Here is a 24,233-nt window from a genome sequence, read left to right as displayed (position 1 = left end):
CAAGGAAAACTGTCTTATTGCTATTGTTTTTCATTGTCGGTCAACACCACTTTACTTGAGCCGACTTCAATTTCTCATGCATTCCTATCCATTAAAAATGTAATTTTACTTTTAATTGTTCAGACAATGCATACACGATGTACTGTATTTAAAAAAATCAGTGAGCAGAAAGGTTTATGGTGCCACTTTCTCCCCGTTTCCGAACTCCCTTCAACCGCTGTCCCAGTTAATTGTGTATCCTTCCAGAGACCATCCCTATATAACACACATAGAACAAGATCTAAACATGAGGAAAAGGAAGAAACTAAGAGCCACCCACGTCACAAGAATGAGGATCATTATATTAGAGATAAATTGAAGCATAAGAGAGGGCTTAGACCACGAGGTACCTGAAAAATCTACATCTGGAACTCTATTCTTTTTTTTTTTTTTTTGAGACGGAGTTTCGCTCTTGTTACCCAGGCTGGAGTGCAATGGCGCCATCTCGGCTCACCGCAACCTCTGCCTCCTGGGTTCAGGCAATTCTCCTGCCTCAGCCTCCTAAGTAGCTGGGATTACAGGCACGCGCCACCATGCCCAGCTAATTTTTTGTGTTTTTAGTAGAGACGGGGTTTCACCATGTTGACCAGGATGGTCTCGATCTCTCGACCTCGTGATCCACCCGCCTCAGCCTCCCAAAGTGCTGGGATTACAGGCTTGAGCCACCGCGCCCGGCTCCTCTAGAGATTCTCGAAGTTTGGGGTCTCAAATTTTAATTCTTGAAAATTATTGAGGATCTCCAAGGGCTTCTGTGTGGATTGTATACATCGATAATTACTTTATTAGAAACTAGAGCTGAGCCCCTGCTGATCAGTAGTGGGACTGTACCTGGGAATAGCCACTGCATTCCAGCCTGGGCAACATAGTGAGGCCCTTTATCTAAAAAAAAAAAAAAAAAAAAAAATTTAACTGAGGATGTTTTAAATGTTTATTCATTCATAAAATAACAACCTATTACATGTTGACATATTTTTTATTATATTTTTTCTGAAACAAAAAATAGAACAGTGGCATTATTTTATATTTTTGCAAGCACTTTAAGATCTGGCTTAATAGATGACAGCTATATTCTCATATCTGTTTCTTCGTTCGAGCTGTTGTAATGTGTTGATTCAAGTATATGAAGAAAACCCAGCCTCACACAGATATGTAGTTAGGTTGTCTCAGACCCCCGAGGGGCTCTCCAGACCACACTCTCAGAACCAATGGCAGCACTAAGGCAGCACTACTTCCGCTCACAGCCTGCGCAAGGTGGGGTTGGGAAGAGACTCATGGGTAAGGTCAACATAGCTACCATCATTCCCATTTTGCAAATGAGAAAAATAAGGGTAAGAGAGGTTGAGGGGAAGACAGCTATTGCTTCACTGCTCGGAGGGTCAAACAGGTGCTTGGCAAGAACATAGACAAAAGAAGTTGCACAGCCCAGGGCAGGCCAGGGCATTACATGGTACTGATTTTGTGGTGAGTGTCACAAGGATCCAGAAAGAAAAGTCCCCTGCCTGCCCTGCCATCTGGAAGCTGCGGAGTTGCAGAGGACTGAGTTTAACCTTGAAAGACTCTGAGGCTTTGGACATGCCAACAGAGACACGTTAGTGGAAGGAAAGGGGAAAATGCTAGTTTACATTTGTGTAGAGCTTACCGCGTATGGTTTATAAAGTGCATCAGTCTGGGCGGGGCACAATGACTTACACCTGTAATCTCAGCAATTTTGAAAGCTCAGGCAAGAGGATGGCATAAAGCCAGGAGTTCAAGACCAGCCTGGATAACAAACCAAGACCCTCCTCTCACATTTCTACAAAAATAAAAGTAGAAATAAGTAAAAAGATATCCAGACATGGTAGTGTGCACCTGTAGTCCCAATCTACTCAGGAGGCTAAGGCAGGAGGATCTCCTGAGCCCAGGAGTTCAAGGCTACAATGAGCTATGATTGTGCCACTGCACTCCAGCCTGACAGAGCAAGACCTGTGACACAGAGGATGGAGCTAAAGATGAGATGAAAGGAAATAAAGGAAGACTGAACCAAAGTACAATTTGGAAGTTTTGGGGACAGGAGAGTATGGTCTGCTTTCTATTTATTTTGTTAGGCAGCCTGGGGGAAGTGAACAGAGCACAGGTTTCAGAACATACAGACTGGGTTTGAATCCCAGCTCTGCCATTTACAAGCGGTGTGACCCCAGGCAAGATGCCTATGCTCTCTGAGCCTCATCTGTAATGTGACAATAACCATGTTACCTCATCTCGTAGTCCCGTGAGTTAGCATATAACATGCTTAGCAAATAATTGCGACTTGACAAAGTCATACTGAAATTAATTGAGGTTTTATTTTTATTTATTATTTATTTATTATTTTTGAGATGGAGTCTCATTCTGTCTCCCAGGCTGGAGTGCAATGGCGCAATCTCAGCTCACTGCAACCTCCGCCTCCTGGGTTCAAGAGATTCTCCTGCCTCAGCCTCCCAAGTAGCTGGGATTACTGGCATATGCCACCACATCTCATCTCTACTATAAATACAAAAAAAAAAAACCACCACATATGGTTTTTTGTTTTTTTTTTTTGTATTTATAGTAGAGATGAGATTTCACCATGTTGGCCATGCTGGTCTCAGACTCCTGATTTCAAGTGATCCTCCTGCCTCGGTAACTGAGGTTTTAGATTTTCCTATTAGGACCTCTGATATCTCCTGCACCTTTTCCTCAATTAAAAGTCAACAGTCAGGCCAGCAGGCACACTGGTTCGTGCCTGTAATCCCAGAACTTTGGGAGGCCGAGGCAGGTGGATAACTAGCTGAAGAGTTCGAGACCTGCCTGGCCAACATGGTGAAATCCCATCTCTACCAAGAATACAAATATTAGACAGGCATCATGGTGCACTTGGGGTCCCAGCTACTACCTGGGAGGCTGAGGCAGGAGGATCACTTGAACCAGGGAGGCAGAGGTTACAGTGAGCTGAGATTGTGCCACTACACTCCAGCCTGGGTGACAGAGCAAGACTTCGTCTCAAAAAAAAAAAAAAAATTGAAACCAAAAACAAAAAATTCAATAACTGTCTCGTTGCAAAAGTACCAGCACAAAATTGCCTTTGTGTTCCTTTGAAATAAAATGTGTGTGTGCATTTGCATGTGTGTGACTGTGGCTGTGTAAGTGTGAATTTCTTCACCTCTAGAAACCCCTAAAAAAAACTTCACTCAACTAATTTTTTCACACTTTCTAAAAATGTGCTTTTCTTGGTAACAGCTTTATTGAGATATTTTATATGTGTGTGTGTGTGTTTGTGTCTGTGTGTGTGTGTATATGTGTGTGTGTGTGTGTTTTGTTTTTGTTTTTTTTTTCTTGAGACAGTCTTGCTCTGTCACCAGGCTGGAGTGCAGTGGCATGATCTCAGCTTACCGCAACCCCCGCCTCCCGGGTTTAAGCAATTCCCCTGTCACAGCCTCCCAAGTAGTTGGGACTACAGGTACATGCCACCATACCCAGCTAATTTTTGTAGTTTTAGTAGAGACAGGGTTTCTCCATGTTGACCAGGATGATCACAATCTCTTGACCTCATGATCTGCCCACATCGGCCTCCCAAAGTGCTGGGATTACAGGTATGAGCCACCACATCCGGCCAAAAGTCAACCTTTTTAAAATGGACAATTCAGTGATTTTTAGTAAGTTTACATAGTTGTTTATCCATCACCACCATCTAATTCCAGAATATTTTTATTGCCCCCAAAAGATAGCCCAGGCACATAGCAGATGCATTTTCATCTTGAACTTGATGAAGCTTATGCTGGGAAATTTTATTTGTTTATTTCTATGTTTTGAGGCAGACTCTCAGTCTGTCACCCAAGCTGGAGATCATATCTCGCAGCTTGGAACTCCTGGGCTTAAGCAGTCCTCCCTCCTCAGCCTCCTAATGTGTTGGGATTACAGGTGCAAGCCACTGCGCCTGGTCAAGTTTATATTTTTTATTTGTTATTGATTGATTTTTTTTAGACAGGGTCTTGCTCTGTTTCCCAGGCTGGAGTGCAGTGGCATGATCACAGCTCACTGCAGCCTCAACTTCCCAGGCCCAAGCAATCCTCCTGCCTCAGCCTTCGGAGTAGATGGGTCCAAAGGCATGTGCCATCATGCCTTGCCAATTTTAAAATTTTGGGGATATCTCACCCTGTTGTCTAGGCTGGTCTCAAATTCCTGGGTTCAAGTGATCCTCTCATCACCTCAGTCTCCCAAAGTGCTGGAATTATAGGTGTAAGCCACCATGCCCAGCCTCAGGTGAGAATTTAAAGGATAAATCTATTTCTCCCCTTTCCCAGAGCCTACCATGGGAGACCAGGAGGGCCTCTACACGGCCTCAAATGTACAGGTGGGTATTATCTCTGAATGAGGTTATCTAAATAAATGGGGACTGGGGAGCTGCTGATGCAATTGTGACCCCACAGATGCAGGACGCTTTAGATTCATACCTCATGTATTCCTAGGCTCAAGCATGAAAGATACCCCACACGTGGGCAGTCCTGTCTATGACTTTTTAACAATTTATTGATATTACTGGAATTTGAAAGAAATGGATGCAGTCAGGGTGGCTCACACCTGTAATCCCAGCACTTTGGGAGGCTGAAGCGAGTGCATCACTTGAGGTCAGGAGTTCGAGACCAGCCTGACTAACATAGTGAAACCCTGTCTCTACTAAAAATACAAAATTAGCTAGCCATGATGGTACATACCTATAATCCCAGTTGCTTGGGAGGCAGACTCAGAATCACTTGCACCTGGGAAGTGGAGGTTGCAGTGAGCTCAGATTGTGCCATTGCACTCCAGCCTGGACAACAAGAGCAAAACTCTGTCTCAAAAAAAAAGGCCAGGCACAGGGCACAGTGTCATACCTGTAATACTAGCACTTTGATCACTTGAGGTCAGGAGTTCAAGACCAGCCTGGCCAACATGGTGAAACCCCGTCTCCACTAAAAATACGAAAATTAGCTAAGCATGGTGGTACACACCTGTAATCCTAGCTACTTGAGAGGCTGAGGCAGGAGGATCCCTTGAGCCTGGGAGGCAGAGGTTGCAGTGAGCGGAGATCACGCCACTGCACTCCAGCCTGGGCGAGAAAGCCAGACTCTATCTCAAAGCAAACAAACAAAAACCCGAAATGGTCTAGTGTCCCTGACCCAGAGGTATTCCTTCTGTAGTCATCAATTCCAGTGTTAAGCCTTTTTGGCTTCCCAAAACCTATTCCTTCTAATCACCTGCTGCCCCGGTTTCCTCTGGTTCTGTCTTTCCCAGGGGCAGAGGGAAGCTGCTTTCCACCCTCTGTGATGTAGCCACACATGCTAGATCTGTAATGTTGTAAGGATAATAGCCCCTTACATTTAGATAACACTCTTCGACTTCACAAAGCACTTTAACAACAATTAACCTCATTTAAGCTGAGCCACAGCCCAGTGACAGAGGCAGCCTGCTTATTATTCTTTTTTTTTTAAATTTTATTTTCTTCCCTTCTGACTATGGAAACCTGCTTATTATTCTTATCTACATTTTACAGATGAAGACATTGAGGCTCAAAGAGGTTGAGTGACTTCCCTGAAGTCCTACAGCCAGGACCCGGTGGAGCTGGGACTAGAACCCAAGCTTCCAGCTGATGGTCCTCTGCACTTTCTCTTGCACCTGCTGGCTTCCTGCACTCCTAAAGAATCCAAGGTGTCCCTTGGGCACCTACCCTTTATCAGCACATCTGCTTAACTCATTGTGGGGTAAGCAGCATCCATTTCCTGAACTCCTGAAATATGAGGCAGAATGTATTGAGAAAGTGATCATAATAACAGATAGCATTTGTAAGTATTTAGGCTGTGCCAGGTGCTTTGCTAGGTATCTTTTAGAGATCTTATCTCCAATACAACTGCCACACATGGTAGGCGTTATTATGCCTATTTTACAAGTGAGAAAGCGGCCTCAGAGTAGCTAACTTGTCCAAAGTGACCTTCTGTATCTCTAGAAATTTCTTTGGCCTCTCACAGTTGTTTGGAACAGGGCAGTGTGCCTAGGTTTTGACATCAGGCATACCTTGGTTTAAATGTTAGCTCTAACCACCAGCTTGCTGTATGACCGTGAGCTCTGGAGCCTGTTGTCCAAAAAAATAAAAGGAAGAACTCCTCATTCACAGAGTGCTCTACAGAGGACTGACTGTCAGGCCTAGCTGAGGTTTGGCTGATGGGAAAGGTGATTAAGCACCAAGCTGGATTCAGGAAGGTGGCAGGGCCATTAGGGCTAGAGGGGAGCAGCAGGCTAGCAGTACATTTGTCTGCCCAGTATGCTGGAGGGGTCCAGGCCTTAGTTTTAGTATTTCTCTCATTCGGATGTCTTGTCAGGTGATGCCTTTTGTCTGTAGCTATAGACCTCAGAAGATGAAATACAGCTTGCTCAGTGTTACATAGGCCTAATAAAGTCATCTATCGAAAACCAGTATTATTTTCTGCCTACTTACTACAATTCAACAACTGTCATTCATGTCTTTCTTCCTCTTCATGCTGATATTTAGTAGAAGATTCTTCACGGGTACAACTCTGTATAACCCCTGGACTGCAGGGGAAAGCAAGCGTCAAAGTGGGCGGGATGCTTAATGCCACACCGCACCTGGCGGGATGTGCTGGTTTTCATAGCTTGAGCTCATCCAGGGAGAGCACTTTGGAAATGGAAATGCACTGTCATCCAAACAGTCAGTGGTGTGCCCTGTCCTGTGCCAGCCACAGCCCAAGGCAAAGAACATTGCGTACAGAGCCTGGGAGCCGAGCGCTCGCCAAGTTGAGGCAAGAGGTAAGAGGCTTATTTAACATACCTGGCTAATTTTTGTATTTTTAGTAGAGACAGGGTTTCACTATGTTGGCCAGGCTGATCTCCTGACCTCAAGTGACCTGCCCACCTCAGCCTCCCAAAGTGCTGGGATTACAGGCACGAGCCACCGCACCCAGCCAAAACTCACTTTTATTCTGACATATCTAGACAACTGGAGCTAAAGTGTGTTTGGGAACATCCTTGATGGGAACATGTTTCCATAAAACAGACACACCGAGCTGCCCCAGGGCTTGGTAGGACTGTACTTCTCTTGGAAACTCCAGGCTCTTCCTCCTTCTAGAAGAACATCTTATATTCTGATCCCCAGATAACTTTCTTCACCGTATCCTCCCTATGAGTTCCACCTTCAATGGTCAGAAAAGGGAAATTCAGGGGGAAAAGAGGTTCAGTGAGGAGGAGGAAGCTCCAGCTTGGCAGTTTTAATAAGGGCCACAAAATGCCAAATACCTGACAGATAGAAAGGTGAGTCCATGGGGTGCTATGGATGGAATTCCCCTCCAAATTCTTATGTCGAAGCCCTAACTTTCCAAGTGACTGTCTTTGGAAATGGGGCTCATAAAAAGGTACATGGTTAAATGAGGCCATAAGGGTAGAACCCTAATCCGATAGGGTTGGTGCCCTTTTAAGAACAAGAAGAGAACCTGGAGAAAGCATGTGGAGACACAGTAAGAAGGTGGCCATCTACGAGCCAGGAAGAGAGCCCTCAGCAGAACCATCCGCCAGCACCTTGGTCTTGGACTTCTCAATCTCCAGAACCGCGAGAAAGTACCATTCTATTGCTTAAGCTACCCGATCTATGGTATTTTGCTATGGTAGCCTAAGCTAAGATAGAAGGTGATCCAAAAAGCTCCACTTTGTGCTATAAAAATAAGGTTGAGAGCCTTCAGCCTTCTTAGTCTTGTGTTCTGAGGTATCTTCAACTGGACTTTTTCTGTCCCTTCTGTTTTATTGGCATCAGAATTTGAATGTGCCCAAGTCTCTCCAGCCTCCCGGGTCCCGAGGCCCTTCTTAGCTCTAACCACGCTTTCCTCTCTCCTTCCAGCCAGGCTTCCTAAAAGCATTGTCTACACTTGCCGAACACTGTCTCATTTCCATCCATTCACTCCTCACTTATGTTTTGGCCTCTGCCCAGTCAGAAACTGCTTTGATGTCACATGCAGTGGATATTTTGGTCCTCCTCTGACTCTTCTCTTTTTTGACCCTTTGTCGTCCTTCAAATTTCTGCACACTGGTCTCTTCTGCTTCTCCTCATTTCTTCTTGGCATCTTCTTTTCATTTTTGTTTCAAGACAGGGCCTCTCTCTGTTGCCCAGACTGGAGTGCAGTGGTGTGATCTGGGCTCACTGCAGCACAGAACTCCTGGGCTTAAGCAATCCTCCTGCCTCAGCCTCCCACAGAGCTGGGGCCACAGGTTCCTGCCACCACATCTGGCTAATCAAAAAAAATTTTGGGGGCCAGGTGCAGTGGCTCACGCCTAATCCCAGCACTTTGAGAGGCCAAGGCAAGAGGATCATCTGAGGTCAGGAGCTCGAGACCAGCCTGGCCAACATGGTGAAACCCCATGTCTACTAAAAACTATAAAAATTAGCCAGGCATGGTGGCGGGCGCCTATAATCCCAGCTACTTGAGAAGCTGAGGCAGGAGAATTGCTTGAACCGGGGAGGCAGAGGTTGCAGCGAGCCAAGATCATGCCATTGCACTCCAGCCTGGGTGACAGAGCAAGACTCCATTTCAAAGAAAAAAATTTTTCAAAAAAATTTTGTAGAGATGAGGCCTCATTATATTGCCTAGGCTGGGCAGTGAACTCCAGGGCACAAACAATCCTCCTGCTTCAGCCTCTGAAAGTGCTGCGATTACAGACATAAGCCACCATACCCTTCCCTTTTTTATCTTTATCTCCAGTCTGCTGCCCTTCTGCCCCTCACCGAAGTGTTGCTGTTCCCCAAGTTTTGCTCTTGGTCCTTTTCCTTTCTCACCCCACACCTCCCTCAGGTGAGCCTGCCCACTCCTATTGCCTCTGATTCTTCCAATGGTTCCCGGATCTGTAGCTTCAGCCTAGATTCCTCACTGAGCCCCCAACTCAGATAACTAACTTCCCCTGGGTGTCCCTCTAACTGCATGCCTCCTAAATAAAGCCTGCCGTCTCCCCCTGCCAGTTTCCCCCTCCCCTGCGTGCCCTCTCTTGGTACGTGACATCACGATCCTTCTGATCATTCCAGCCAAAAACTAAAAGTCAGCCTCAATTCCTCTTTTTCGTTACTCCTTATATCTAATCAGTCATAATGACTTGTCATTTCTTTCTCTTAAATATTTGCATGACTTTGCCTGTTTCTGTCTTTTCTACCTCGTGGTCCCATAGGGAGGACCTGAAAGACTGTGATATATCTGTTGGCTCTGCACAGCTTTAAAAAAAAAAAAAAAAAAAAAAACAAAAAAAAAACAGCCGGGCACGGTGGCTCAAGCCTGTAATCCCAGCACTTTGGGAGGCCGAGGCAAGTGGATTATGAGGTCAAGAGATTGAGACCATCCTGGTCAACATGGTGAAACCCCATCTCTACTAAAAATACAAAAAATTAGCTGGGCATGGTGGCGCATGCCTGTAATCCCAGCTACTCAGGAGGCTGAGGCAGGAGAATTGCCTGAACCCAGGAGGTGGAGGTTGCGGTGAGCCGAGATCGTGCCATTGCACTCCAGCCTGGGTAACAAGAGCGAAACTCTGTAAAAAAAAACAAAACGAAACAAACAAACAAACAAAAAACAAAAACAGCCGGCTCTGCAGGAGATCAGAGTTTAATTATTACCCAAATCAGTCTCCCTGAGCATTCAGGGATCAGAATTTTTAAGGTAATTTGGCAGGTAGGGGCTTGGGAATTGGGGAGTGCTGATTGGTCAGATTGGAGATGGAATCATAGGGGATGGAAGTGAGGTTTTCTTGCCGTCATCTGTTCCTGGGTGTGATGGCAGAACTCATTGAACCAGATTACTGGTCTGGGTGGTGTCAGCTGACTCATCCAGTGCAGGATCTGCAAAATATCTCAAGCACTGATCTTGGGTTTTACAATGGTGATGTTACCCCCAAGAGCAATTTGGGGAGGTTCAGACCCTTGGAGCCAAAGGTTGCATGACCCCTAAAGTGTAATTTCTAATCTTGTAGCTAATTTGTTAGTCCTGCAAAGGCAGACTGGTCCCTGGGCAAAAAGGGAATCTTTTCAGAAAAAGGCTATTTTCAATTTTGTTTCAGAGTAAAATCATGAACTGAATTCTTTCCCCAAGTTAGTTCTGCGTGTGCCCAGGCATTAACAAGGAAAGCTTAAAGGTTAAAAACAAGATAGAGTTGGTTAGGTTTGATTTCTTTCACTGTCTTAATTTCTTTAGTGATAATTTGGCAAAGGCAGTTTCAAATATAGATGTTACAACCAAGATTGGGTTCTAAAAGAATGACTGTCTTGTCTTTTTTTTTTTTTTTTTTGAGATGGAGTCTTCCTCTGTTGCCCAGGTTGGAGTGCAGTGGTGTGATCTCAACTCACTGCAGCCTCCACCTCCCCGGTTCAAGTGATTCTCCTGCCTCAGCCTCCCAAGTAGCTAGGACTGCAGGCGTGCAACACCATGTCCAGCTAATTTTTTGGTATTTATTTATTTATTTATTTTTGAGATGGAATTTCCCTCTTGTTGCCCAGGTTGGACTGCAATGGTGCCATCTTGGCTCACTGCAATCTCCGCCTCCCAGGTTCAAGCGATTCTCCGGCCCCAGCCTTCCAAGTAGCTGAGATCACAGGCATGCACCACCATGCCTGGCTAATTATGTATTTTTATTAGAGATGGGTTTCTCCATGTGGGTCAAGCTGATCTCAAACTCCCAACCTCAGGTGATCTGCCTGCCTCAGCTTCCCAAAGTGCTGAGATTACAGGCCTGAGCCACTGTGCCCAGCCAATTTTTTGTATTTTTAGTAGAAATGTAGTTTCACCGTGTTGCCCAGGCTGGTCCCAAACACCTGACCTCAGGTGATCTGCCTGCCTAGGTCTCCCAAAATGCTGGGATTACACTGCCCCTCTCTTAAAAGACTGACACTGTCTTGCTTGCCTTCACTCTTTCCTTGTTGCTTGCTCATGGTGTTAAAGCAAGTGCTGTGTTGTGGGATGCTCTTTGGAGTGGCCCACATGGCAAAGAACTGAGGGCGGCCTCTTGCCCCATACAGGGATTCACAAGCTCTTGCCAACAGCTTGTGAAGAGCTGAGATCTTAGTTCAACAGCACAATCTTGTGTGTGAGCTGGAAAGAGGTTTTCTTCCCAGGCCAGCTTTAACAGACTCAGAGCCAGAGAACCCATGCTCAGATTTCTGACCCACAGAAACCATTGTATAATCAATGTTATTTTTAGCCACTAAATTTTTGGGTATGCAGTAATAGATAACTAATACTGCCACTAAACTGATTTCTAAACTGGCCAATGGGACAACTGGGAGTGGTGGCTGATGCCTACAAGCATGACACTTTGGGAGGCCAAGGCAGGACGACTGTTTGAGGCCAGGAGTTTGAGACCAGTCTGGACAATATGGTGAGACCCCATCTCTTTAAAAAAAATGACAGGGCTTGGTGATATGCACCTGTAGTTCTAGCTAGTTGGGAGGTGGAAGTGGAACAATCACTTGAGCCCAAGAGTTCAAGGTTACAATGAGCTGTGATTGTGCCAGTGCACTCCAGCTTGGGTGACAGAGTGAGACCCTTAATGATCTATATGTTGAAAAGCATGGTGAGATGCACCCATCTTTTTTTAAAAAAAATATCAGGGCTTGGTGATATGTGCCTGTAGTCCTAGCTAGTTGGGAGGCAGAGATGTAAGGATTACTTGAGACTAGGAGTTCAAGGTTCAGCAGCAACTTTCAAATCCCCAAAGCAACAGTCTTTCTCAGTCCTCTGCTCCTCACCTCCCTGCAGCACTGGGCCCTGCAGCCCAAGCCCTCCACAGACTCCTTCCAGGCCCCTGCCCTCTGTGAGCAGCTGCCTTCTCCTCTCTCACTCCTAGCTCTCACCTTCAAACTTCCCTCTGGCCTCCCTCCTCTGACCTTGCCACTTCTGATGTGTGCACTCTCTCCCCCAACACTAAATTATTCTCGTTTGTTGTGTTTCCACCCACAGTCTCTGACCCATGAGGCTCCATCCCTGAGCTCCAGCCCTGCCGCCTCTCTGGGGCTCCAGACGTCTATTCCCAAGGCTTTGCTGGACAGCAATGAATGAATGTCTGCTTGACCTCTTTCCCAGCATAGCCTAAATCTTCCTCCTCTTTATCCATCCCTAGAACAGCAGGTCCTCCTGCTAGCTCAATCCCTGCATGGGGCATAGCCACATCTCTCATGCCCAGTATCTCTCCCTGACCCTTTCCTCTTCCATCCCCACATCAATGTCCAAGCCCTTAAGAGTTGATTTCAGATGTATCTCCTTGAGTCTGTCCCTTTTCTATTTCCTCTATGACTACCTAATCAGGCCCTATCTTCTTCACATAGATGTCAAAAGGGCTTTCTTGTGGGTCTTTCCATGACGTAATAGCTATATACATCGGCTATGGAGTTAGAATTCTAATTCTGCCACTTAGTAGCTGTATGACCTTCGACAACCTCTTTAACTTCTCTTTGCCTTAGTTTCCTCATCTTTAAAATGAGGCTGTTAAAAGGTGTGTATGTGTGGTGTGTGTGTGTGTGTGTGTGAAAGAGTGTATGTGTGTGTGTGAGTGTGTGTGTGAGTGTGTATGAAAGAGTGTGTGTGTGAGAGTGTGTGTGTGAGAGTGTGTGAGTGTGTGTGTGTGTGTGTGTGTGTGTGTGTGAAAGAGAAGGTTGAATAAGTAAAGTGCCTAGAAGAAAAAATGATAGTTCTTTGGGCCACTCTGCTATTCTGCCCTAACAGTTCAATTACTGGGACAGTCACTCGAGCTTTAACAGAATGAAACATTCATGAAAATGAAATATTTCACAAAATCTTGTAGGACTCCCCCAAATTTATCTCTCATGGGAATAAACATATATTTAATTATATATATGATCATATATATTTATAAAATTATATATAACCACATATAATTGTATATTTAGATATACTTATAATACATTGTATAGTATATAATATATGTAATATATACTTAATATATACTGTATATATTTATATATTACATATTATATACTATATATTTATGTTACATATAATATATTATTTAATTATATATTTTTTTCATTTTCATGGAAAAAATATTTTTCTGAGACAGGGTCTTTCTCTGTCACCAAGACTGAAGTGCAGTGGTGCAGTCATGGCTCACTGCATCCTTGACCTCCTGGTCTCAAGTGATCCTCTCACCTTAGACTCTTGAGTAGCTGGGACCAGAAGTGCATGCCACCAACCCAGCTAATTAAAATTTTTTTTTGTAGAGACTGGGCCTTGCTGGTCTCGAACTCCTAGCTTTAAGTGATCCTCCTGCCTTGACCTCCCAGTGTGTCAGGATTACAGGCGTGAGCCACCTGCCTTGCCTATTTAATGCCATATTAATAAATCACATACTAGTGTGTAATTTGAGATTGGAAAGAATGAGTCACTGATCTTGTAAATAAAAAGTTCTGGCACAAACATATTATCTGTTTGGCAAACTTATGTCTCCGTATTTTATAATTAGGTCCATGACTCCTTTTCCTCATATGAAGCTAATTTTACTATCAAGTTCAAAGTAAATCTTGCTTTCAAAACAGTAAAGGCTTTCAGTTTGTGCTGAAGTTCAGATAACTGGTTGTTTCAAACATAACTTTTAAGTAACCAGTAATAAAATAGGTTCTATTAAGTGGATATCCAAATACTGATACCATAACAAAATGCTATCTCTTTATAAATTTTATAGATGCTTTAAGAGATAATTCATCATAGATGCTTTAAGATAGAATTCACTTCATCTAACTGTTTCAAGGCTGCAGGCAGCTTAACTCAGAATTTCCTGAGGGGGCTTATTAAACACTCAGGTTCCTGAGTCCTGTTCATGGAGATTCTGTTCCTATGGATCCAAGTTGAGGTTCAGTAGCCAACATTTGTTGAAAGGCTTTATAGGCATTATGAGGCCTGCCAGGGTTGGAAAACAGCAAAGTTAGTCCAACCTCCAACTCAGTCCAGAATCCCTTCATTTCACATCCCTAACAAATTGTCACTCACATGTGCTTTGAGCTCTTCCAGAGAGGCCATCCCATCTCCATGCAGTTTGTTAACCTTTATTGGAAAGGTCTGCTTGTCAACAGCTTTTGTTTACAGTAATCTGAAATGGGTCTGCCAGGATCTGTCCTCTGGCATAACAAGGATTATTATACATGAAAGCCCTTCATGTACTGTAATATGGCTTTCTGGCTCCCTAAGAGTCTTCTACATCTAAACAAGTGGTTTCCACAAACAGTTGCTCACAGATTCTTTAGCATCCAAGTTATGCCTGCACCCTACTGTACCATCCACACATTCTTTCTGGGGCTCTCCCCTCTACGAGTGCTGGACTAAGATCCCTAAACCAGCTTATGAGCCACTTGACCCTGCAGAGCAATGATGCAACATGAGCCCATATTAAACTGTACATGCCCTATAGTGGTAGCTCTCAAATTCCAATATGCCAATGATACCACAATGTGAAGAAATTGCCACAGTCCCTGGGGAAATAACAGATAAATAAGGACAATATGGATAAATTTATCTGATCTAAAAGATAGTTCTTTCTTCTTATATTGTGTCTTGCCTAGGCTTTTTGAAAATTTAATTAAAAAATGAGACTATAAGAATAATGGATAGTTTGTTTGGTGCATTTGTTTTTTGTTATAATAAAACATCAACAGCCAGGCATGTGGCTCACGCCTGTAATCCCAGCACTTTGGGAGGCTGAGGTGGGTGGATCACGAGGTCAGGAGTTTAAGACCAGCCTGACCAACATGGTGAAACCCTGTCTCTACTGAAAATGCAAAAATTAGCTAGTTGTGGTGGTGTGCGTCTATAATACCAGCTGCTCAGGAGGCTGAGGCAGGAGAATCGCTTGAATCCGAGAGAGGTTGCAGTGGGCTGAGATCACACCACTGCACTCCAGCCTGGGTGACAGAGTGAGACTCTGTCTCAAAAAATAAAAAAATAAAAATAAAACATCAGTAATCCTGTGTTGATGAGCCCTGTTTCTTTTAGAATTGTACTGGTCCATGAAGATAAAAATATGGAAACTACTCCCCTAGCCTTGCCTCTTTTGCTGCTATACCAATGTTCTCCGATCCAACCTTGGCTTCTTGAACAGCCATCACATCTCGAGATGCTGTGATTCGCAAATCATTTTTTTTTTTTATTGCATTTTAGGTTTTGGCGCAAATCATTTTTAAAAAGAAAGAAAGAAAATGTGATGGATCAGGCCAGGCGCGGTGGCTCAAGCTTGTAATCCCAGCACTTTGGGAGGCCGAGGCGGGTGGATCACGAGGTCGAGAGATCGAGACCATCCTGGTCAACATGGTGAAACCCCGTCTCTACTAAAAATACAAAAAATTAGCTGGGCATGGTGGCACGTGCCTGTAATCCCAGCTACTCAGGAGGCTGAGGCAGGAGAATTGCCTGAACCCAGGAGGTGGAGGTTGCGGTGAGCCGAGATCGCGCCATTGCACTCCAGCCTGGGTAACAAGAGCGAAACTCTGTCTCAAAAGAAAAAAAAAAAAAGAAAATGTGATGGATCTATTTTAAGTCTAAACATTCTTCTTCTTTTTCCAAGTCACCTTGTGTTCAGTTCCTTTACCCCAAAGTGCTTCTCTATAACATCACTCCCTTGCTCAGGGGTTTTCAAAAGGTCGCCATTACCTTCTGTGAGCCATTGTTTCAGTTATGGTCTCCAATATACTCCTCCCTGTATTTCTATTTTTGGGTGGGCCTTCCATATTGATTCTGGGCATGGCCATGTTTTGTCTAATGGGGTAATAGCAAATTTGTGCAACAAACAGTGGCTTGAAAGGTGTTTTTGCTTTGGGGCTTGCTTTCCTGCCCAGGCTGGCCTCCCGGGTGATGAGAGACCATGTGACACAAGGCTACGGTCTGTCCCAGCTGAGGACCTTAGACAACAACAGCCTGCTTACTGCCGGATGTGTAAGTGAGGCTGTCCCAGACCTCCCAACCCCAGCCAGGTGCCTGCTGATGCCAGAGATCAGCCAAAACAGTCCAGACCAGAATACCTGCCCAGCTGACCTACAGAACTGTGAGAAGAATCACATTTATTATTGTAAGCCACCAAATTTGGGAGTAATTTGTTGCACGGTAAAAGCTACTGAAATACCCACTAAATCAAGTACCAGCTCCTCTTCTTGGCATCAGAGGCTCTCACAATCAGCTCAGTGTGCCCCCTCATGCACTGCTCCCTTATCCCCCAAGCTTTCGCTAAATAATGAACCCTTGGTGTTCCCAGGAATACTTTTTGCTTTCTTGCTTTTAAGCTTTTGCTCAGCTGAGCCTCTTCTAGGAATAGGCTTCCCTTCCCTACTTCTTGTCCACTCCCATCCACTCTTTGGCCTTCTGTGCCTATTGAAATTCAATATTTTAAGACTTCTTTGAAGACTTCTTTAAGACTTATTTGGGTATCATCTTTTCCTGCAGTTGGTGGGCATATTGGGAGCAACCTGTCCTGAAACTCTTTACTTATTACTATTGAACCCATTCTTCTTTGTTGCAATATGACAGTCTTTCCCAAGATGGGAGCTGTATTCCTGGTGGCATACCAGCACTGATATGAAAGAGTTATTTACATTTCAAATCTATTTGAATCACTTTCAATAAACCAGGGTGCAGGTGTTTGTGTACTATCTCTCTAGCACTTCCTAGGATCCTTTTATAACAAAGAGAACAGGCTTCAGGCTTAGCCCTTTATCAGACAACAATAATTTGCTAGAACTTAATAATATTGCTTGTTTGTTTATGACAGGGTCTCACTCTGTTGCCCAGGCTGGAGTGCAGTGACGTGATCATGGCTCACTGCAGCCTCAACCTCCCTGGGCTCAAGTGATCCTTCCATCTCAGCCTCTCAAGTACCTGGGACTCAGGCTCATGTTACTATGCTCAGCTAATTTTTGTATATTTTGTAGAGATGGGATTTTGCCATGTTGTCCAGTCCGGGCTCCACTTTCTGGTCTCAAGCCATCTTCCCACATTGTGCTGCCAAAGTGCTGGGATTACAGGCATGAACCACCCAGCTGGGTCTTTTTTTTTTTTTTTTTCTTCTCGGACAGGATCTCACTCTGTTACCCAGGCTGGAGTGCAGTGGTGCTGTCATGGCTCACTGCAGCGTCAACCTCCCTGGGCTCAAGTGATCTGCCCACCTCAGCTTCCAGAGTAGCTGGGACTACAGGCACACACAACCACGCTGGGATAATTTTTTAATTTTTTTTACTTTTGAGTGGAGACAGGGTTTTGCCATGTTGCCCAGGCTGGTCTCGAACTCCTGGGCTCAAGCAATCAACTGCTCTGGCTTCCCTAAGTGCTGCGATTTACAGGTGTAAGCCACTGCATTAGGCTCAAGCCCTATTTTTCTTTCTTTTTTCTTTTTGAGACAGACAGGGTCTCACTCTGTCACCCAGAGTGGAATGCAGTGGCACGATCTCAACTAACTGCAACCTCTGCCACCTGGGTTCAAGCATTTCTCGTGCCTCAGCCTCCTGAGTAGCTGAGACTGTGCAGGGGGTGTGGCTTTGGACTCAGGTGGCCAGCCTTGGCACTAAGGGGTCCAGGCCTCCAAAGATGCTCTGGATCTCTTCAGAGGAACCTGTTTGTTTGGGCCAGTTGAGCTTCTTCACTGAGAAGCCTCAGGGGCTTGCCTTGCACAGCCCTATCTTCCTGATTCCTTCACTTGCTTTTCTTAAACAGAAAATGGCTGCCAATGGCAGGAGGCTTGTAGACCCTAACAGTGAAGGATAATATTTTGCCACCTGATTGAATTGAATGTAGTCGGTAAGCATAGTGATTGAAAATCTTTCCAATGTTGATAAATATTTTCTGAGCACCCACTACATGCTAGGTATTGTGAGAACAGGGTTTTTTTTTTTGAGACTTGGTCTTCCTCCTGGGCTCAAGCTATCCTCCCACCTCAGCTTCCTCAGTAGTTGGGACTACAGGCTCATGCCACCATGCCTGGCTACTTTTTGTATTTTTTGTAGAGATGGGGTTTCACCATGTTGCCCAGGCTGCTCTCGAACTTCTGAGTTTAAGTGATCATCCTGTCTCAGCCTCCCAAAGTGCTGGGATTATATGTGTGAGCCACTGCACCCGGCCCAAGAATACTTACTGAGTCCTGTGATAGATTACAAAATTAGCCCCAATTTTCTGCTTATCGCTGTACTCATGTTCTTTGCAACGTGACTTTGCTGTTCCTCCCAGCAGGAGATGGAGTCTATTTCTTCACCCTCGAACTTGGGTTGACCTTGCAATTTGGTTTGGTAAATACAACTGTGGAAGTGGAGTAGTGCCAACTTTGAGCCTAGACTTTGAGAAACCTTACCCAATTCCATTCTTGTTCCATGTGAACAAATTAGGCTAGCCTGTTAGTACATGAGAGATATGTGGCTTACTTGCTTCAGTTGGCAGCTAGGCACCTCCCCGAAGCAGAGCCTTCCGACTGCCTGGTGAACTGGGATGCATGAGGGAGTCCACCTGAGACCAGAAGAACCGCCTGGCTAAGCCCAGCCTAAAATGCTGACTCATAAAATCATGAACTAAATAAGTAATTGTTGTGTTAAGCCACATCTAAATTTTGGGATGTTTTATTATGCAGGAAACACTGATGGATATAAGCACTGAACATGAGCCAAGCTCTGGTATTTGCAATCAGGCAGACTCTTGGGAGAAAAGACTTGTGCAGAGATTATACAATAATGGGTATAATATAGTAAGTGCTCTGGAGAAGCAAACACAGTAGGAATAGAAGAGGTGGCATTTGAGCTAGGGAGGGATCTTGTCTCTGTGGAGTTAGAGGGTCCAGGATGGGGACCAGCTAAGGGAAAGCATGAATGTGGGAAACCCCAGGCTGGGGCCATCAGCCAGCAGTATATACTGAGCCCTGACCATGTGCACAGGAACACTGCACTGGCTGTCTCAGATCTGCATATGAACTAGCAGGGCAGAGAAGATGTCCACATGTAAAAGTTGGTGAGAAGTGTCATGCTGGTTTTCACTGAAAACAGAAGCAGCTATGTGGCTTTGTCTATAGTAACAAGCAACATCTTGGTTTGGGCAGAAAGAGACTCTATCCATTAGTTATTTATATCTGGTACTTGGTATATATCTGGCAAGGATATGGTGTTGATGGGTTGAGAGAGGTCTCCATAGTCTTTCTTCGGAAGGCACAAGGGTCAGAAAACATGGCTGCTCAGGTATCCACTTGACTGTTAACCCCTTGAGGCGGGGGAGTCTGTGTCTCATTCACGTTCGTTTACCCCAAGAAACAAGGCCTTGCATATACTAAGTATTCAGTTTCAAAAGACTTAGTTTGGAGATATTTATCATCCTCTTCTTTTTATTCCTACTAACATATTGCAGTTTTTTCCTAGGGTTGCTATAACAAATTGACATTAATTGGGGGGTGTAAAGCAATCGAAATTTATTCACTTACAGCTCTGTAAGTTATAAGTTGGAAATCAAGGTGTCTGGAGGGTTAATTCCTTTTTGGAGGCTCTGAAGGAGAAATTATTTCGTGCCCGTTCCTAGCTTCTGGTCTCTGCTGGCAGTGCTTGGCACTCCTGGCCTTGGAAATGCATCAGCGGATTCCCATCCCTATCATCACAGGTGGTTTTCCCTGTGGTCTCTTCTGTGTCTCTTCTCCTCTTAAAACTACACCAGTCTCAGTGGATTAGGGACCCACTCTACTTCAGCATGCCCTTAACTAGTTACATCTGCAATGCCCTATTTCCAAATCAAATCACATTCTGATGGACTTTAACATATTGTGGGGAGGGGGGTAGAGAGGGCATAATGAAACTCTTAACATCCAACGAGGCCCAAGGGAATGTTAGTCAGGCTGGTCTTGAACTCCCAACCTCAGGTGATCCGCCTACCTTGGCCTCCAAAGTGCTTCACGTGTTTCGAAGTACGCCTGATCTGGCTAATTCAACTCCATTCCCTGGAGAAGAGACCATCTGGAGCCCCGGTTCTATTGATCCTGGGATGCACTGCTAGTCAAATTCCGTATCTCCGCCCTCCCAGCGTTCTTCCTCTAGAAGCCGCACACAAAGCCGTTCCTCCTGGCGAGCGGGAACGCGCAGGCTGCCCTTCCGCGCGCGCACCACACCCGCGCGCGCCAGGCCAGCGTTGATTGGCTGCGCGCAGCCCGGGCCGAGCTTGCTCCAGCCGCGGTGCCGGTCCTGACGCGGGGATTGGAGGAGCGGCCGCGCGCGCAGATCCTGCAGCCCCGCGCGCCCCGCCCTGCCGGTTGGGAACTCGCCTGGGGCGCCGCCGGCGGCGGAGGGAGCCTGACTGCGCTGCGCAGGGCGCTAGGAGGCATTGTCGCCGTAAGTGGAGCCGAAAGCGGCCCGGAACGGGCCACACTCTTCGTGCCCCGCAAAGTAAACGTAGTCAGAGGCCGAGCGTTGCAGGGGCTGGGGGAGAGGAGGCGAGAAGTGTCCCGGTTTTTGCAGCGTCCCCTCCCCTCCCCCAGGTTACCCGCTGGAAAAGAGCAGCGGTGCACCAGCGGAGGCTCTTGCGGTGCCAAGGTGCCTGGCATGCGCCGGCTCTTGCTTGCCTACTGCGGCTGGACCCCTATGGTTCGGGGGAGTAGGTGCAGCTTTGCCAGGGAATAGGGAGCTCGGAGAAGCGCTCCCGGGCGGGCCTCCTTTCCCGGCGGGAGGCGCCCTTTGCTGGGAGAGGCTGCTGTGCATTTCGTCCCCGAAGCGACACTTTCGGGGTTTGCTTCCGCTCTGGGGAGCTGCAGACGCCTGCTCCAGAGCGTTCCGCTCGGCCTCCGGGCAGCGTGGGAGCCCCCGGCCCTCTGCGATCACTAGCGTTCTCCCCTCTGCCTGCTTCATTTTCCCAGTCCCCGCCTGCCAGGCCAGCGGACGAGGTGCCATTGGCTGCAGGCACCGGGGGTGAGGCGGGTCCTGGCGCGCGGGGCGGGGGACCCTGGCCTGGCCACCGCGCTTAGTGCTGGAGGCTCAGTCAGAGGATCCCTAGATGTTCTTGAGGGAGCGCGCGCTGAGCTTCCCAAACCCGATGGCACAAAAACGAGGCGCCAGCAGGTCCGGCTCACGCCCCAGCATGCTTCTTTTCCTCTGGTGGGAAAGTGGGTCAACTTTGTTCCGATCTGAAGGGGGCTTTGGGGCTGCTTGGGTCGCTCCTCACCTCCCCACCCGCTTCCCGGCTTGGCATGGTCCAGAGCCCGGGCTGGAGCCAGCGGTGGGGCCAGCTTGCACACATGGCTCCGGAGGCTCCGGTTGCCCATCCGAGCCGCTGCCAGGCTCTAAAGTTCCCAACTGACCACACCAGTAACTAAATATAGGAGCAGATGGTGGGGACGGGCTGTCGCAGCGGCTCCTTTGCAGAGGTCTCCAGACTGCAGATAAGGTAGAGTTCTTGCTGGTGAGGGCTGGAGACAGGGGGCTAGGTCAGGGTTTAAGAAGAATCACCCCTCCCCCAGCCGGCTGAGTCGAGGTGAAACCGGGTTATAGGGACAGGAGGACTGTATTGCCAGCTCCCACAAAGCAGGACAAGGTTTTTGTCTGGCATCAAATTTATTACATCCAAACTTCCTTTCTGCACCTGGTTAATTACCTGTTGGTAATGCCTTGGTGTGGAAAACGGGGATGGTTTGCAAAGTCCTTTCTCAAAAGTTACTCATCAGTTACTTCTCACAATAATCCAGCGAGGAAGGTGGTATTTCCATTTTACAAATGGGACTGCTCACAACACTGATAACTTTCCGAAACCCTGGATTCTGCTGCCTTCCCCCAAAAACTTCTTAGTTCACTACAGAGAAGCAGAGGACAACCTCGTAAGAGAGCTACAGTTTCCTCCCTCAGTAATCTGGGAGCTGATTGGCTCCCTGTCTCCTTGCTCCTCAGTCTCTCTGTGCATCTGCTGCTCAGCCCATCTGTTCGTTCCCCCGATGCCATGTGTCTTCATACCCCCCTAGGCCTGGCCCTGTAGCCTTACTAGCATCGGGCTCATCCTGCCTCCCAGTGGGAAGCTTGTTGTAACACATACCCTGTCTTTGCCCCTTTACTCCCATTCTGAGGAAACGGGGTTGGGGGTGTGTGGAGAGGGCCATGCCTCGAGATGTAGGCAGTGTGAGTATGAGCTTTAACCCTGTGCTGAAGCGTGTCTGGGATTTGGAGTGCTTTCCTTGACATTTTCGAAGACTCACTCTCTAGTGCCTGGGACTGGCTGGGACCAATAGTGCCAGCTGACTGGCGTGCCCTAAGCAGAGATCTGGCCCACGTGGGCTGATGGTGTCTCTTTCTTCCTTTTGGGACACTGTGGCTCTCTGCTACCACTACCCCTGTGCATGGCACTGACCAGGTACCCCAAGGAGCCCAGGCCTGTCAGCTGGACTTCAAGAAGCAATTCCTCCTTGCTGAGGAAGGGGCAGTTTTAGGTGAAGGGAGGATGGCTTCCTAGCTAGTTAATGAGCGTGGTGATTTTGGGCAGCAGGAATCTTTTGGGAGTCCAGAGCACATTTGTGCTGTACTCAGAGCATCCTCTGGAATAGAAGGGGCCCTTCTTCCTATTGAATCGCCCTGACACCTAGAATTTACATGTTGTTTCTATTCCTGTACCTGTGTCCACCCTGACCCACACAATAGAGTATCTGAACTTGCCACCAGTGGTGAAATTTTTGATCTGACTAGTTTTCATCAGTGGTCTAAGGTAGGAATCTCCAATCCCTGGGCTGTGGCTGTTACAGTCCCTGGCCTGTGAGGAACCTGGCTGTGCAGCAGGAGGTGAGCATTACTGCCTGAGCTCCGCCTCCTGTCAGATCAGGGACCCCATTTAATTCTCCTAGGAGCCTGAACCCTATTGCGAGCTGTGAAATGCGAAGGATCTAGGTTGTGCGCTCCATATGAGAATCTAATGCCTGATGATCTGAGGTGGAATAGTTTAATCCCTAAACCATCCCCCTCTCCTCCTGAGGTGAGAAAAATTGTCTTCCAGGAAACCGAAAAGGTTGGGGACTGCTGGTCTAAGGCACCACCTCCCCCACCTGGTGGCAGCTAATAGAATTGCAGGCAAGGTGCCTGTATTCAACCTAGGCGATCCCACCAGGGCTACCCCAGACCCTGGGCAGCTTGGTGACTTCCCTTCCTTTCCCTCTCTGCTGTGTGGCCAGGATTGCTTCAGTGCTGTTCTTCAGAAAGCTCTTCCTCATCAGAATGAATAGTCAGAGCTGTTTCCTGTATTTCTTTCCTCCCTCTTCATTCTTATCCCTTATACCTAGGAGACACTTGGTAAATGCTTGTGATTATTGATGATGAATTGGAGATGGAGAAAGGACGGAGCATGGTATGGTGGAAAGAGTCCTAAGCTGGGACTTAGAAGACCTGGGTTTTTTGTTTTCATCTAGCTGATTTGCCTCCCCTTTTGGGTCCTCAGCTTTCCCATTCATAAAGGGGTTGGAACAAGTCACCTAGATGTCAGCAACATGGCTATGATTTAGGCTTAGGGGTACGTTCTTCAAGGCAGCATGGTGAAGGTGTTGGGTCCAGTTTGCCACAGTCCTTTCTATTCCCTGCTGCCCTGCACTGGCTCACCTTATGCAGGTTGCTCACCTGGCACTGTTAGGCATTTGGATTTTTGACCCTTCTCAATGTAGACAGTGTCTTAAATTTGATGTCAGAGTCTCTTCACCTGTATTCAGATGTGAAACACAAATGATGTCTGTTGATCATCAGCATTGGGGGATACTAACTGAGCACCTGGGCTCATTGTGGGGGGAAGCACAGTATAGATCTATTCCCTGCCTCCAAGCTGCCCACAAGCCAATATGGGCCACAAGTATATGTTTGTTTGTTTATTTGTTTATTTTTTGAGACAGAGCCTTGCTCTTGTCGCCCAGGCTCAAGTGCAGTGGTGCGATCTCGGCTCACTGCAACCTCTACCTTCTGGGTTCAAGCAATTCTCCTACCTCAGCCTCCCAAGTAGCTGGGATTATAGGCATGAGCCACCATGTCTGGCTAATTATTATTATTATTTTTGAGACAGAGGTTCACTCTTATTGCATAGGCTGGAGTGCAATGGCACGATCTCGGCTCACTGCAACCTCTGCCTCCTGGGTTCAAATGATTCTTCTGCCTCAGCCTCCCGAGTAGCTGGGATTACAGGCGCCCGCTACTACACCTGGCTAATTTTTGTATTTTTAGTAGA

At 46.6% G+C, this 24,233-nt stretch overlaps 1 protein-coding gene across 3 annotated transcripts in view; it reads left to right on the top strand.

Moving 5' to 3' along the window:
* Nucleotides 1–20,268: 20,268 nt before the first annotated feature.
* Nucleotides 20,269–24,233, top strand: part of LRRC20 (leucine rich repeat containing 20) — a 77,219-nt gene continuing 73,254 nt past the window's right edge. Inside the window, exon 1 of one of the 3 annotated variants that reach the window (XM_010339298.3) lies at nt 20,269–20,389. The gene's annotated coding sequence lies outside the window, so the exon portion shown is untranslated. Of the gene's footprint in view, nt 20,390–21,356; nt 21,438–24,233 lie in introns of those variants that run through there. The other 2 variants (XM_010339296.3, XM_010339297.3) reach the window with 2 other exon arrangements.

This window comes from Saimiri boliviensis, chromosome 12, assembly GCF_048565385.1.
Source record: "Saimiri boliviensis isolate mSaiBol1 chromosome 12, mSaiBol1.pri, whole genome shotgun sequence".
Classification (NCBI taxonomy): domain Eukaryota; kingdom Metazoa; phylum Chordata; class Mammalia; order Primates; family Cebidae; genus Saimiri; species Saimiri boliviensis.
The sequence above is the reverse complement of the archived record's forward strand: the minus strand, read 5'-3'. Positions and strand labels throughout refer to the sequence as shown.